The sequence below is a fragment of the Mus caroli genome, chromosome 2 (genome assembly GCF_900094665.2).
Source record: "Mus caroli chromosome 2, CAROLI_EIJ_v1.1, whole genome shotgun sequence".
Taxonomy (NCBI): domain Eukaryota; kingdom Metazoa; phylum Chordata; class Mammalia; order Rodentia; family Muridae; genus Mus; species Mus caroli.
The window spans coordinates 97,187,663-97,204,270 of NC_034571.1; the positions used below are offsets into that span (position 1 = coordinate 97,187,663).

General features: G+C 46.4%; 1 long non-coding RNA gene across 1 annotated transcript; it reads right to left on the bottom strand.

The window, feature by feature from the left end:
* Nucleotides 1-2,578: 2,578 nt before the first annotated feature.
* On the bottom strand, nucleotides 2,579-7,533 carry LOC110308866. The gene is made up of 3 exons (XR_002379621.1): nucleotides 7,285-7,533; nucleotides 3,571-3,614; nucleotides 2,579-3,092 (listed from the first exon to the last, which is right to left on the bottom strand). It is a non-coding gene; the product is annotated as an uncharacterized LOC110308866 (long non-coding RNA).
* Between the last annotated feature and the right edge of the window lie 9,075 nt (nucleotides 7,534-16,608).

A 16,608-nucleotide genomic window follows, 5' to 3' on the forward strand; every position in this document is an offset into this window, starting at 1 on the left:
GCTCCCACGTTGTTTACTGACTGAGGCCTGATAGACGCCTCTCTTTGTCTTTGGACATTCATTCCACGATTTATTTCACATCCTGGCTGGGAACTCCTCTGTCCTGTAATTTCTAACACCTGGGACTGCTCCTGATGCTCGTTTAATGATCTCCTAGTACCCAGAACCAGCAGAACAGAAGAGCAGAATTATCCCATTGGGTTCTTGCACCCTTGACAGGCTGCAGTTTGAGCAGGATTCCTACGTGCCTCTTTCTGAGTCATGCTGCATGGTCCCCAAGCTCTGCATGGTGTCTCGGATGGACAATGGGTTTGGTCACTGGGGGGTTGGTATTTGGCTCCCTTGATACTACCTTTTCTTTCTCTCTTTCTTTCCTCTTCTTTCTTTCTCTCTTTCCTCTCTCTCTCTCTCTCTCTCTCTCTCTCTCTCTCTCTCTCTCTCTCCCACCCATTCCTCTATGAAGACTTTAGGACTACATTGAGTCTTCCAAGATAGCCTTAGCAGGACCCCTAACCCCAGCAGGAAGGCACAGAATATCACAAAGCCTGGTCCGACTGAGGAAGCACATACGCCCAGAATTCCTTCAGAGTCTGAGGGCACTGAGGAACAAACACTCTGGAAGGGAGTACGTTTGCTTATGTGCAATAAAAGCCCTTCCTCTTGTTCCTTCATGAACCTCAAAGGAGCCTGTGGGGTTTTCCTCTCCCTTCACCCATGCTTCAGGATTTAAGTCTTTACTAGTTATGCTGCATCGGCTGGGAATATAGCTCAGCTGTTAAGAGCGCTTACCTAGCATGAGTGCAAACCTAGGTTGGATCCACAACAACCAGTAATACATAGCAAGGAGTGGTGGTGCACAACCCAAATTCCAGGACTTGGGTGGTAAAGGCAGGGGGATAAAAAGTTCAAGGTCATTTTTGGCTACATAGCAAATTTGAGGGCAGCCTGGGATACATAAAAACAAAACAAAACAAAACAAAACAAACACAAAAGTTGTACAGTATATAAGATAGCAAGGCAAAGACAGGAGGAACCGGCATTATGAATGCAAAAGCCGGATTGCATCCAAATGGGTCCTTACCATGGGGAGGGAATATTTCCCAGCAGTGTCACATGACCCAATTTCATACACTCCCTCCAAATGAGGATTATAATACAGTCACAGACATACACAGACCAGAGCACTGTGTACTCTGCCAGAAGACCCAGGTTCAATTCCTAGCACCCACATGGCAGCTGACAACTGAAGTCTGTGACTTCAGCTCTAGAGAATTTGACCGGTTCACACAGAAAAACAAACAAACAAACAACTAAAACCCCCAAACAACAACATCCCCCCCACCAACCGAATATATCATGCTCCCTTAGACCCCTTTTGTTTTTGTTTTTCTTTTTTGTTTTTTGAGACAAAGTTTCTCTGGGTAGCCCTGGCTGTCCTAGAACTTGCTCTGTAAGTCAGGCTGGTCTTGAACTCAGAGAGCCTCTGCCTCCTGAGTGCTGGGATTAAAGGCATATGACACTACCACCCAGCACACAGTGGTTTTTTTTTTTTTTTTTTTTTTTTGGTTTTGGTTTTGGTTTTTTCGAGACCGGGTCTCTCTGTATAGCCCTGGCTGTCCTGGAACTCACTCTGTAGACCAGGCTGGCCTCGAACTCAGAAATCCGCCTGCCTCTGCCTCCCAAGTGCTAGGATTAAAGGCCTGTGCCTCCACTACCCGGCTTATTTTTTACAATTTTAAAAATTCATTTATTGTGTGTTAGTGTGTCATTGGTGTGTATGTAAGTGTGGCATATATATGTATGGTGTATGGGTTTGCGTGTATGTGTGTGTGTGCATATTGCATTTGTGTGTACAGTGGATGGGTACATGTGGAGGTTGTCAGGTATCTTATTTTCTTACTCTCTTGAGACAGAGTTTCTACTGAATCTGCAGTTAACCCGACAGTCAGCAAGCCCTAGTGATCCTCTTATCTCCACCCCATTATCCATGGCAGGGCTATAAGCCTGCAAACTCATGTGGCTCCTTTACACGTGCCAGGATCTAACTCAGGTCGTCATGTGTGAGCCAACAGCACTGTTACCCACGGAGCCACCTCTCCAGCCCCCACTGCATGGCTTCCTTGTTCATCCTCCTGCTTATCATGATGTGTCGGAACCTTGGCACCATCATCTGGCAGCTCCACTTCTCCTGCTGCCCCTTCCTGGGCTGCTACAGGTGTTGTCAGGAGCTTCGGTTCAAGTCTGAGAGAAAATCATCTCAAGTTCTCTCCTGAGTGAGAGAGTGCAGGGCATCGGCTGTCTTGATTGCCCAGGCGGGCGGGCAACATTGTGTTGAAGTCAGTCTGACCCCCAAGAGCTCACTTCTTTGTTCTAATGACCCCTGCTTCCATAAAAAATAACAGGTTGCTGATAAGCTGGCCCTCTGCTCTCCTGCTCAAACGTCCGCTTGAGATCTGCACTCAGAGCAGGCCTCTCAAGTCTAAAAAGCCCTTGCGCTCTGTATTTTGACAGGTTGAGAAATCCAATCCATTTATTTTGAAAACCCATTAAGCCCAGCCAATGTGGGATATTTAGAAAGGCCAGAATTTTGCTTTTGGTCAGAAGGTCACTGCTGTCATAAAGGAAGTGAAACAAAACATATTTTATCGTAGGGCTATAATTCCCAAACATTCTTTAAAAATACACTTTCAGTAAAATGAGACACAACAAAAGCACAGCGTACTGAATTGCTGGAAATCGCTGCCACTGTAAGCCCTCTTTGTTCAGAAGACTTATTCAATTTTGCATCCCCAGTTCTGAGACCCTGGAGAGGCACACAGTCAGTGCTCAATAGACACCTGCCGAGTGAGTCCCAAAACGGTTAGCAATGGCACTTAGCATTGTTCTAGGTATTAGCAGTGCTTGTTCCCGGGGACAGGGAAGAGTGGAGCCGTTTACTTCTGTGCTGGGGGTGGGGGTGGGGGGGTTGAAAGTGAGTTCAGGAACATGTGAGTTGACTTACTTCAACCATCTTGCTCATGCTGTTGACGAGACAGGTAACCAGCTTTTGTCAACTGGATTCTCTGAAGATAACTCGATTGCTCCTTTCGACCCTGGGAAGGGGGCAGAGGCAATATTATTTTTGTGTTACCTTCAGGAAGGGTGCATAGGTACAGATCGCTACTTGAAATAGAATAACCTTATTATAGGTGATCTCGAGTGTGTAATGTTCAGAAGATGATTTAAAACCTCCTTTGATCTTCCCACAGCACTCCATTGTCCTCCTTTAATGAGCGTTTAGATGTCTCTCTTTTGGTTCTCTTTTTGTTCTCTTCCAAATCTCCCGGATCTCTTCTCCCCTATTTGTTCAGGCCCCATCCTGAGAATTACTAGATGTCTGCAAGACTCAGAGCATGATAAGGTGGTAGTGAGCCCCGAACAAGTATCCTGTATATGCCTGGTTGTCACAAAGAAGAAATATATTGTTATTTTTTATTTTCTTGAGACAAGGTCTGACTATGTGGCCCCAGTTGGCTTTGGGATTTACTATACAGACTGGGCTGGCCATGAACTTGTGGGAGCTCCTCTTACCTCTGCCTCCCAACAGCTGGGATGACGGGCATGAGCTACTGCACCTACAAGAAGAAAATTTAAGTCCTGAGATCAGAGCTGACTTTTAGAGTCTGGAGAGAGACTCTTTCTTTGTCCGAGTTGTGAACCAATTCAGAAATAAGACTAACAAGCAGGGCCGGGCAGTGGTGGCGCACGCCTTTAGTCCCAGCACTTGGGAGGCAGAGGCAGGGATCTCTGAGTTTGAGGCCAGCCTGGTCTACAAAGTGAGTTCCAGGACAACTAGGGCTACACAGAGAAACCCTGTCTCGAAAAACCAAAAAAAAAAAAAAAAAAGACTAACAAGCAAGCTAATGGAGACATTAGAGAATATGGTGTATAGCTGTTGTCAAAGGGCATTCTTTTTGTTTTAATTTAAATTTATTTGTATGTTATGTGTGTGGGTGTTTTGCCTGTGTGTATGTGTGTGCACCACTTGTGTGCTTGGTACCTACAGAAGCCAGAAGAAGCTGTCAGATCCCTTAGAACTGGAATTACAGATAGTTGTGAACCATCATGTGGATGCTGGTAATCAAACCCAGGGCTCCTGGAATGGAGACGATGCTTATCCCTCTCTCCAGTCCCCAGCAAATAACATTCTTAATATGGACTCTTGGAGCTAGGCAGGCCTCCCAATGCTAGACTAGACTAGGCCACCCTATGTCAGGGCAGACAGCACTCAAATGGTGCTGATCGGTTTCTCATCCAAATCCACCACAACAATGCTTTCTGAGTGAAGAGATGAGGAAGCTAGTCATGCTGCCTTTATTGGTATCTGTTCTCATGAAGTATCATCAAACAGAAAAACTATTTCCTCGAACTATATCATGTTTTATTGCCTCATTTTGTGTTCATCAAGAAGGGGCCAGAAAGATGACTCCATGGATTAAGGAACTTGCCACTAAGCCTAGCTACCTGAGTTCAATTCTTAGAATCCACTTAATGAAAAGGAGGAGAAAACCAACTCTTGCAAATCATGGTGAAACACACACGCGCGCACACACAAATATAATAATTTTGAAAATTAAAATCCCATATGCAATCAAAATTTCTGGACTTTCTTGAAAAGCTAGAATGGCCTACAGACCAGCACCACACCTAGTTTCTCTACAGCATCTAAGTCTGGGGCTTGAATAGACTGTGTATGCACCCTCAGAGAGAAAGATGACTACTTAGATAGATGGTGGCTGGATAAATGGCTGCCTGTCTGGACACTCAGACCAATGGGCTAATCTTGGGAGTTTCACATGTTTCCCTGCAGTATAGCTCTCCTCACTTCTTACCCTCTTGTCCTCTATAGGCATTTTAACTTAATTCCTTTACTCTTTTTTTTGTTCAGAGGTAGAGTGGAGTTTCTTGAACCAACAAACCTATCTTTGTCAGTATTGTCTATTTCTATTGATTATTGTTTGCCTTTGATGCATGAGTTAACTTATCAAAGTCCCCGTCCTTTTTTATCCTACTTATAACAAATCCTCTTGACTAGCAGAGGTGAGGTTTTGTTTGGAGAAGGCAGAGGAGATGAGGTCCAGGGACTCTTGACCTCCTTAGCCACTAAGCACATGAAGAGAGCAAAGCTGGGCGTTACAGAGCAGGCCACGGTGGCTTGCAGGAGGAAGGTATCCATCCACATGTGATTTTCCTACTGCACTGTACCGGTGGTTGCTTCTGCTTTACTGAGCCCCACTGGTAAACAGCAGATGCACATGAGTGTGAGTTTCTGAACTAGACTTTGCCTCCCTGTGGTGACACACTGGGTAGAAGCTCCAGATACAGAAGAAAAGGAGAGGTCACAGCATCACGTGAGGAGGCAGTCAAGAGTCCTGGTCTTTAGCATTCCACCATTCTGGTTCTTGCAGAAATGCAAAGGCAACAATTCAGGAAGGAGGGCGTCATGCAGAGCAAGTCAGAGCTCACTCATGCATTCTTGCTACTCTTCCGACCATCTGTATGGCACACCCATGCTCTCCTTTAAAATACTGTATAGAACCGGGCGTGGTGGCTCAGGGATGTAACCCCAGCATCTGGGTGGTGGGGATAAAAGGATCGCGATTTCAGGGCCAGCTTGGGCTACACGAGACCTTATCTCGAAAAACAAAACAACTCTATCAGCTGGGAATGTTATCTTCCAGTAATTTGCCAAGAGGACAAACACACAAAGCAAGAGAGACAGACATCCGATGTGTGTTCTCTTGGCCTTTGAGAGATCACAGAGATTATTCCTTTGGCCACATACCTGCAGATCTACAAGAAGGATGAAATTGTAGACTTCCATGGAGTGGAATGCCCTGGAAATGTTACCATGGCAAAACTGAAAGAGTTTACAGTGTCACCCAGCATGACATTGTTGTAAACAAGAAATTTAAGGGCATGGTTCTTTTTGAAGAATAAATGTGCACCTCGAGCATATGGTATGCTCTGGGAGGCCTTAATCAGAGAAGGAGGAAAAGGTCCCCATACTCAAACGAAGTGCCAGCCCAGAAAAACCGCTCCGTGAGGGCAATGGGGAGGAGGCTGAGGAGCTGGGGCCTCTTCTTGCAGCTCCTAGATACAACAAATAAATACAGCCAAAAGACATCTAGACTGCAAACAAAACAAAAAAGATAGCACAAAGCAGAAGGACAAATGGCCACTTGGATGAGCAGGTAGATGGATGGCCGAGTAGACAAACGGACAGGTAGATGGACATGTAGATCAATGGATTCATCTGGGGGAGTCACTTATGTTGTTTTTAGAGACCTACTTATAACACTTGAAGTTCAAATGCCAAGGCTGAACAAACACAGATACTCCAGCACTAAGGAAGTGCAGCAGATTAACCCCTGGGCTTTGTGGTCCCTTGCCCCTGGTGGATGCCTCGGGGCTTCTTTTTGTCTAAAGCTGGGGTACCATCATATCTTCCTCAAAAAGCCTCCTTAGAGTTCACTGAAATTCTTTTTGGAAAATACCAATAACCAGGCAGACAGGAAGAAGGAGGGAAGTAGCAAGAGAGTCAGTGGATAGGTTCCTGTTTTCTATTGAGCACCTACTAACTGCTTAGCTTTATCACAGGAGTTAGTTTGCACTCCTGTTTACTAACAAGCTTTTGGGGAGGGGGGGGTTCTCTGCCAAGGGTGGCTGTTCTGTGAAGCACAAGGACACAGACCTGTAACCATGATTAAGCATCCCGAGTGGGCACTGTGAAAGGAGAGTTCGATCCCCAGAACCCACAATTTAAAAAAAAAGAAGAAAAGTTGGGCCCAGCGGACAAACTTGTAAGCCCATGGCTAACAGTGCCGGGACCAGTGGATCCCCGAAGCTCACTGGTTACCCCAAGTCTTCACATGCTCACATACACACATGCCCACGAGTGCCCTTGACCGCTCACATGTGCACATAGACAACATTTAAAATATGAAAAAAGAAGATCTTTGTAAGCAGTAAAGCTCTGTCAACTATAAGGTCCGGTTGTTCTCATTTAACAACCACAGCAGAGAGCGTCAAACTTTAAGCAAACCAACGTTAAGCCCCAGGGGTTCTTGGCTACATTTAATAGCCATGCTGGCTGTGGTAGCTCATGCTCATAGAACCACCTACTTGGAGGTTGAGGCAGTAGGATTGCCTGAGCCCAGGAGTTCAAGGCTTCTGCCTCAAAATGAAACCACCCGATGCTCTTGTCTTCATCCTCTAGACCCTGGGCACCTGTTCCAGCGCCACCTTCCATCTTTTCCTTTGTCCTTAACCAGGGTCCTGACACACCAGCTCTGCTGTCCACTGGAGACTAGACCCTTCCTTCCCCAGTACCTGTGCACTCCATGTTTCTCAGGAGGAGAGTGTCTTGACCATGGCTGGCTGTTTTGACTCAGGTCTTCTCTTGGACACTATCTTCTGATAGAGGAGAGAGAGCCTGTACGAATTTAAGGTATCATTGTCCACTCTCATCCCAACCTTACTTGTCCAGCTATGGTCTCCCACCTTCTCCCATTTTTACCATGGAGTTCACCACTATCAAAATATACTGTGCTTATGTATCATTTGTTCATTGATTATCTCCCTCTCTCTCCTAATAGAAATCCCTCCAGGAAGAATTGGGAGTGTCTCAGTCACTGATCCACCAGTGACACGAGTGAGCCTGACACCCATGTGCTCTATAGATTCTTTTTTTAACTTTATTTTTTTATTAGATATTTTCTTTATTTACTTTTCAAATGTTATCTTCTTTCCTGGTTTCCCCTCCGAAAAACACCCTCCTCCTATCCCCTTCCTCCTCCCCCTGCTCACCATCTACCCATTCCTGCTTCCTGGTCCTGGCATTCCCCTACACTGGGGCATCGAGCCTTCATAGGACCAAGGGCCTCTCCTCCAATTGATGCCCAACAAGGCCATCCTCTGCTACATATGTGGTTGGAGCCATAGGTACTTTGGTTGGTGGTTTAGTCCCTGGGAGTCCTGAGGGTACTGGTTTAGTTCATATTGTTGTTCCTCCTATGGGGCTGCAAACGCCTTCAGTTCCTTGGGTCCTTTTTACTAGCTCCTCCACTGGTACTCTATAAATTCTTATGGATGGGTTCAACTGTAATCTCTCCCACTTGAGGACCCTCCAGAAAAAGCCAGATATTTTCTAGTTATGGGAAAAATATCCACCAGTTACCACAGACTTCAGACTAGGAGCTTTTACTTTAACTCCTTCCTCATTTCAAATATGAGTTAAGAAGTCTGGATCTGATCAGGAAGGAGCCCAAATCACCAATCTGGCCTGTCCTTTGTAAGACCAGTCAGGGCAAAAACAGTTCATGGGAACTGGAGAGATGGCTCAGTGCACAAGAATTAGGACCTCCCCACCCCTATCAAATCCCTAGAGGCCCCACAATGTGGGTTGGTGATGGTCATGCGTATCCCCAGTGCTCCTATAGCAAGATGGAGTAGATGGAGCTGAGGCAGGAGAATCCTGGAAGCTCTGGGGCCAGCCAGCCTGGCATTTGCAGCAGTCAACAAGAAAGAAACCCTGTCTCAGGACAAGGGGAAGGTGAGTCTGACACTTGAGGTTGTCCTCTGAGCAGCAGAAATGTGATGTGACCTCTGTGTCCCTGCACTTATACGCATACACATAAACACATCATAAATACCTACATCTCTCTGTGGCCCAGAGAAAAAAAAAACCCGCCAAGCTCACAGCTGTGGGACCAAACAAGGATGAGGATAATTGCCATTCAAGAGGAGACTGGGGGAGGAGTCGAGTGGCACTCTCTGCTGACCCCGGTTGGGAGTGGGGTGGCAAGAGAAGCTTGTGTGACCTTTGCTAGAATTGGCAGGTGGTATTGTTTAGTGAGGTAATTTGTGCCTGGCTGGTCCTGCCCGTGGAGATGCATGTTGTAGGGAGATGCTGTCGGATCCACTACCCCATGCCTCTGCAAACTGGCTGCTGCTGTTGCTTAATGAGCCAGTCAGCCATTCAAGTGCCTCCTACACTGGGGCAGCACTTGCAAATTGAACAGCTGAAGGAGCATACTGGAGAGCAGGGGAGCTGATCCTTGACCAAAGTCTCCACTTCCTGCTCACACCACACTGGCCTTTTGACCTTCATGTCTAACACCTGTAATTGCAGCTGTGCTGACATCTTTGCTTATTCCAATCTCCTATGTCCACACCTACTTCAGGGCCTTTGCACAGGCTGTTCCCTCTGCCTGGGACCCTTCCCTGCCAGATTTTTGTCTGGCTGTTTTCAGGACCTATTGTACATCTTTGCCACAGTGTGGCTTCTTGGGAGAGGCTTTTGCTAGCTACACAGTTCACAAAGAGCACCTACCTTCAGTCTCCAACCCACCTGCCTCTCTTCCTATGTGAACCAGTTTGCCGTAAGTTTCTGAAGAGAGGGGAAAGTTTATCTTGCTTACTAGCTACCTTCCAGAACTACAACTACCTCAGAATAGTAAAGACAGCAAGAAATATATATATATATATATATATATATATATATATATATATATATATATGTATAAAAGAAAGCAGACTAGGAGCAGGTCAGGGGTGGCGCACGCCTTTAGTCCCAGCACCCTGGAGGCCGAAGCAGGTGGATCTCTGAGTTCAAGGACAGCCTGGTCTACAGAGTGAGTTCCAGGACAGCCAGCTACACAGAGAAACCCCATCTTGAAAAACCAAAAAAGAAAAACAAAAAAGCAGAATATAATTGTCCTTCTTGAAATTACTTGTTCCCAAACACATTTCTTTTACAGTTAGCCACAATCGTTCAACAGCCACCAGGTACACATAGACATTCTTTCTACGTGGCAGGGGACTAATTTAAAGTATTTTTCACTGAGGTTAAAATTTATAAAAACATAGATTAGTAAATGAGCTTTTTATAATTTTTATATTTATTTTTATGCATGTTCATGTACATATGTACACATCACAGAGTATGTCTGGAGATCACGTGGCAGTTTCAGGGGCTGGTCCCTGCCTTATACCTTATTTGGAGCAGGGTCTCTCATTTGCCACTGTGCTAAATAACCTAGGCTAGTGGGTCCATGAGCTTCTGCAGGATTTTCTCATGCCCACCTCCCATCTTGCAATAAGGCATCTGGGGTTACAGCCTCTGTGCCTGGATTTATGCAGGGATCTTGTCATCTGAACTCAGGTCATTAGGTTTTGTTTGTTTGTTTTGTTTTGTTTCCAAACAGGATTTCTCTGTGTAGCCTTGGATGTCCTGGGACTCAATCTGTAGACCAAGGCCCACATTGTCTTCTTGGGGCTTTCTTGGATCCCTCCAGAACTTTCCTCTTTTTGATTCTGTTTTTTATAAAGGCAAAATTTTAATTGGGAATAGCTTACAGACGCAATAAGCATCCATTATTATTATGGGGGGGGAAGCATGGCATCATGCAGGCAGACTTGGTGTTCGAAGAGTCTACAGCCTTGATTCAAAGACAGCCAAGAGGATATCTTCTGCACTGGGTAGAGCTTGAGTATAGGACCTCAAAGCCCATCCCCTCAGTGACTCACTTCTTTCAACAGGCCACACCTACTCCAACAAGGCCATACATACCTCCTAATATGCCACTTTCCCACTTCCCCTGGGCCAAATATATTCAAGCCACCATAGCACCCCTCAAAGAGCTGGTTGCAGTTTGATTTTTATTAGTACTGACTTGCCTTTTGTTTTCACTTTGAGTACACTCTGAACTTATTAAGTGACACTGACCTCCAGTCTTCTAGTGATCTTAAACTTGGTCAAGGGAGAAATCTCTCTGGTTTTGCTTGCTACTGTAGTTCCATGCCAACTACAGTGCTTAGCACACAGTAGGGACTCATAAGTAAGTTACCAATAGATAAGTTCATGGCTGGCTGGATGAATAAATGAATGAATGGATATTTTATAAGTGGCCAAGGGTGCAAAACATCACAGTAACATGCTTAAAGGTACACCATAGCAATGCTGGTTCAAGATGACAATGACCAAGCGAAGGATGTACTATTACATTAGGTAGAACTCAAAGCCAAAGTCAGCCATTCCCTTTGAACTTAGTGTGATAGAGTAGAGTTGAGCCATTATCTTCTGAGGCAGCTAACTGTTACAGGAGAAGGAGGGCTGGGGAGGTGGGAAGGGGGGTTCAGGCCCAAATTAAGTGCCTCAGAGGCTGTAGTATCCTCTCCCAGATCCCAGATGCTCACACAACCTGGCCTGAGAGATTAGAGCTGGTCTTCCTGTGGCTCCCTGCTGTTATCTGACCCAACCTGCTGCCTGACATTGCAGGAGGCTGAGTCTGGGCCCCACCTCAAAGGGGCCCTACATCTTCTCAGTAAAACTACTTCCAGCTCATCCGTGGGGTTGGAGTGAAAGTGTCCCACTGATGATAGAGGAGGAGAGGATTGGTCTCTAGAATGACCTCCTGTCTGTCACCTAACCCTCATGGTTTAGGTGCCACAGGAGTGGAGACTTGCTATTATAACCACAGATAAGAAATGTGCAATGTATTCCCTGCTAACTGGGTGAGCCTTCTGATGTCTTAGATCTCAGCGTCCCGTGAAATTGAGTGGGGATAACTTCCACAGTCTACGGCACACCTCAGGAAATCGCTCTGAACTATTCTGAGTGAACAGCTAAAGGGTGTGCCAATTCTTTTAAGGGATTTGAAGGATTTCCATGTAGAACAAAAGCCAGACGAGTTGTCTGTGATTCTGGGGCTCTCAGCAAGCAGTAAGTGATGATTACAGAGTGTTTGCCTTTGACAGAAGTGAAAAGAAGAAATGTCTGCTAACCATAGCTGTCTGAACACCCCCTCCCGACCCCTCCACCTCCCCTCCCACCAGCGGAACACCCAGCAGGGGAGAGTTGCCTCACCCCATCTTTGGTGGAGTATGAGCCTGGCCTAAGCTGAGTGTTCTATTCTAGGATATACATAATGGGTGCTGTGTGAGTCTGCTATTCCTAAGGAAGGTCTTGACCCAGGAACAGGGAAGGATGCTTAGCACAACTTAAAAACCATTTAATAGCTCAATATGTTGGCACTGAGCATCTATGTTCATTGAACGCCATAGCCCTGTACAGAAGTCTGATAGATACCACCATGCTCTAGACGAGGAAACAGATTGTACAGGTAACTAACTCAGCCAAGGTCACACAGCTGGGAAGCACAGAGCCAGGACTCCGCTCCTCATGGCTAAATTGCCTTCCACTTCTCCCCTCAGGCTTTCAAATGCTACCTCCCTGCTTCCTTCTATTCAAGCGTAGAAACCAGAGCTTTAAAAAGTGACTTCTACCAAGAACGTTCAGCAGAATGAGCCCAACATAGAACGACAACTCACAGCGACACAAAAGGCCCAAGCCAGAGGAAATTACCCTGCACAATTTGCAAATCACCTCGACAGAGTCTTCTGGGCAAAATGAAGGCTAATTTTAAAACATCCACATCCTCTGGGCTCCGCCCTTCCCCCCAGAGGTTCTTGGGGCCATTCAAGCAAAAACCCCTCTGCTCTCATTTGCATTGTTCTTGGGAGGGGGAAAGTGAGCAAGCTCTGAGGTGTCACTCCCCTGAGAGGGGCAGCAGGGTCACACCTCGTTTGACACAACCGGATCAGGCGTGAACCTGTGCAAAGTTGGCCTACAGTCCAAATGAGTTAATTAGTCAGCATTGCCCCCAGAGAAGGTAGACGATTGACCTTTCCCAAGAAAATGAACGTGCCCCACCCAGTGACAAGAAATGAGGGCACCGGTCATGCGATAAAAACACAGGCCTGAGAGAGCTATAGTAAGAGCTCCTGCTGTGTTGGACCCTGTGTGGTGGGGTGTGCTGGGCACCATCATGATCAAGGTGCATGACCCCTGGAGATTTGGGGAGGCCCTGTCTGGTGAAGTGTGGCAGCTGACAGCATTTGGGAAACATGGAGAATTTCCCCAGGTTTATACAGCAGTTCACTCATCTATTTTAGAATCCCATTTATTTATTTAATGTGTGTGAACATCTGTGCTGCTGTGTATGTATGTGTGTGAAGATCAGAGAACAACTTTTGGGAGTTAGTTCTCTTCTTCCATCCTATGTGCCCCGAGGATTAGACTCTTCATCAGGCTTGGCAGCAAGTGCGTTTACCCACTGAGCCATCTCACTGACCACAGAGCAGTTTATTATAGTGATCATGAATGTCCCAGCTATGACCCTGAGGTCACTGTACTAGCATTTCCCAATGTCTTCCCTTGAGCCACTTTGGGACCTGTCTGTGGGTCTCTGTCTTAGGTCAATCCCCAAACATTCCCTGTCCCAGAGTCCTGGGGATGGCCAGATACTCATGACTTTTTCTTTTTAATCACGAGAATGAAAATAATTTTCACCTCCAGGAAATTTCCAAACCAGGCAGAATGTTCTTGGCTTTCCATGGCCTCCTGGGGACCCTGGGCTCTGTGTCCCTGAGCTGTAGGGAGGATAGCATGCCTGTGTGCAGTGGGGCTATTCGTCATCAGAACAACAAGGCCAGCAGCAGTGTGGCTCTCGCCTTATCAGGGTGGTTGGCCTAGCTGGATTCTATTAATTGCTGAGGGCTGTTGGAGTTGGCAGATACAGGAAACAGTTTACATGGTGACACAGGGCCCCAGCTCGCAGCCTCTCAGAAACTGTATTATTGTAGTGGCATAATTGTGATTAGGGACAGTTCCCTGAGGAAGAGCAGACCTTTGATGATTGAGTCACTTCCTCTGCACTCCACTTCAGTGTGATAGTGTGGCTGGCCCCACGGACCCTTGGCTGGCCAGAGACTTTAGAGTCCCACAGGAAAGCTCTCCAACAGGGGCAGCCCAACCTCTCCCCCAAACTATGATCCTGGAGAGAGGGAAGCAGGACAGAGACTCTCTGATTTCTACCCTTGGTTCCAGCAAGTGCTTTGGTACTGGGGAGGCCGGGCTTTATGGGGTCACCAACTGTGTGGCTTTGGCAGGTTCATACCTTGGGTCTCAGTTTCCCCGTTACAAGATGATTGAAATGTTTGCCGGAGGGAGTAAATGGAATTAATTTAATGTTTGCAAACACTTAATTAGCTATTAGTATCACTATTGTAGTTCTTGTTTCCTTTTCCCCTCTAAAATCAACTGAATTTGGAACACAGTAACCTGAAATAGAGCCCATCTCTCTCTCCCTGCCCTCGGCATGCATCTCCCGCACCACTGGGTGCTGCCCTTATCCACCCAGGCTGCCCCAGGCTGCTGGAAGCTTTTACCCAGAGCAGCCCCACAAACAAACTCCCAGAATCATGCTTATCTCAGCCCGGGTCAGGCTTCAGAGAGAAAAACACCCTCTGTGCACAGGGTGGGAACAAAGTTTGTCAAACAAAGGGCTCTGTCCTTTTTACTGGAACTGGTGTGAGTGGGGCCCCTCGATGCTTTCTGAGGGGCCTGGGGCGGAGTGTGCTGGTCTGGGCTGCCTCATGCGGCACCCAGCAGGGGATGTAACAGGGCAGAATGGGGGGTGGGGGGACAGCCTGGTGGGCTCCAGTCTGATTGATGCCTTGGGTTCATATCTGTCACGTAGTGGTCCTATGCTCTTAGGAAGATCACTTTTCCTCTCAGAGCCTCTATTTCTTCAGCTGGTAAATGGGGGTAAAAATATCCTTCTCAGAGTGCTGTGGCCGGGATGAAATTAGATACCGATGCAAAACACTTGGTCTAGTTATACATACAGCAAATAGTCAATAAGTGTTAAATGCTTAATGAGGGAAGTAAGGGAGACCCATTCACTCTTAACCGACAGAAAGCAGCTCCCCCACTGCCCCAGAAAGGCTTGTGAGACATAATACAGTTCGGGCACTACTTACTGAATTCATTACCCACACGTTGGGATTTTTTGCAAACTATTTTTCCTTTCCTTTTCCTTTTCCTTTTCCTTTTCCTTTTCCTTTTCCTTTTCCTTTTCCTTTTCCTTTCCCTTTCCCTTTTCCTTTCCCTTTCCCTTTTCCCTTTCCCTTTTCCCTTTCCCTTTCCCTTTCCCTTTCCCTTTCCCTTTCCCTTTCCCTTTCCCTTTCCCTTTCCCTTTCCCNCCCTTTCCCTTTCCCTTTCCCTTTCCCTTTCCCTTTCCCTTTCCCTTTCCCTTTCCCTTTCCCTTTCCCTTTCTTTCACATCTTAGTTAGGTCTATGGCTGTGATAAAAACACTGACCAAAAGGCAACTTGGGGAGGATCGAGTTTATTTAGTTTACCTATCTATCCGGTGTCATAGTCCACTGAGGAAGGTCAAGGCAGTAATTCAAGTGGGGAACCTGGAGGCAGGGGCTGATACAGAAACTGTGAAGGGATGCTGCTTCCTGGCTTGCTTTCTTGTTGCACCCAGGGCCATCTGCAGTGAGCTGGGACTTCCCACATCCATCATTACTCAAGAGAATGCACTACAGACATGTGTATAGGTAAATCTCATGGTGGCATTTTCTCAGTTGAAGCTCCCTCTTCCAGATGAGTCTAGCTTGTGTCAAGTTGACATAAAACTGACCAATAAGTTAGCTCTGTGTGTGTATATGTGGGTGCACATGAGTCACATTGTACATGTGGAGGTCAGAGGTCAAATTGCAGGAGTCAGTTTTTTTCCTTCAACTCTGTGGGTCCTTGGCCTCAAACTCAGGTTGTCAGGTTTGTCAACAAGTGCTCTCTACCCACTGGGCACTCTGGTTAGCCCCTAGTAAACTCTTTAAAGACACAGAGACCTTATATATTTTATGTACCACTGTGTACCTAGTATTAGTATATTCATTTAGGATTGTTTTAAAAATATTTTATGTGTATGAGTGCTTTACCTGCGCATATGTCTTTGTACCACATTCATGTGTGGTGCTCACGAATGTCAGAAGAGGAAGTCTGATCCCCAGTTGTAAGCTGCCTTGTGGGTGCTGGGAGCTGAACCTGGGTCCTCTGGAAGAGCAGCCAGTGCTGCTGAGACATCTCTCTAGTCCCTAGTGTATTAATTTTTTTTTTTTAAAGAGAGGCTGTTCTAAAAGGTCACCACCATCTGTAAATGCAACACCCTACCCCTGTCATGTAGCACAGCATATCCATGGTCTCCAGGGATACAGCATCTTGAGGGAGCTGCAGTTTTGCCCACCACACCCAGGATGAGATAAAGTAGACAAATGTCAGGTGCTAGCAGTGTTGTGTACGCTTTAGAGGGAGTCTCCGGCTGAGGAAAGCCATGGATTTGACAATCTCCCCAGGGACAAAACAATTGCTTGTGAGCTGGGCCTGGGGACATATGCCTGTGTTCCCAGCACTTAGAAGGTAGAGACAGGAGGATCAGGAATTCAAGGTCATCATTGGTTACATAGAGAGTCCAAACCCAGGCTGAATTAGAATTATCAGAATTTATCCCTAAGACAAAACAAACAAACAAACAAAGTCACTTTCGGTCATAGTGCATGCGATTGCAACATGGGTTGTTGAGGATGTCAGTGGAGGAGATATGGAGTCTCCCAAATACATGGGAACATGATACTCTGAGAACCAACTAGGCCCTAAGTGTTGAGGATGGAGAGATAAGCAAGATGACCGTTGTTGCCTTCTAGAACTGGCAGGCTGA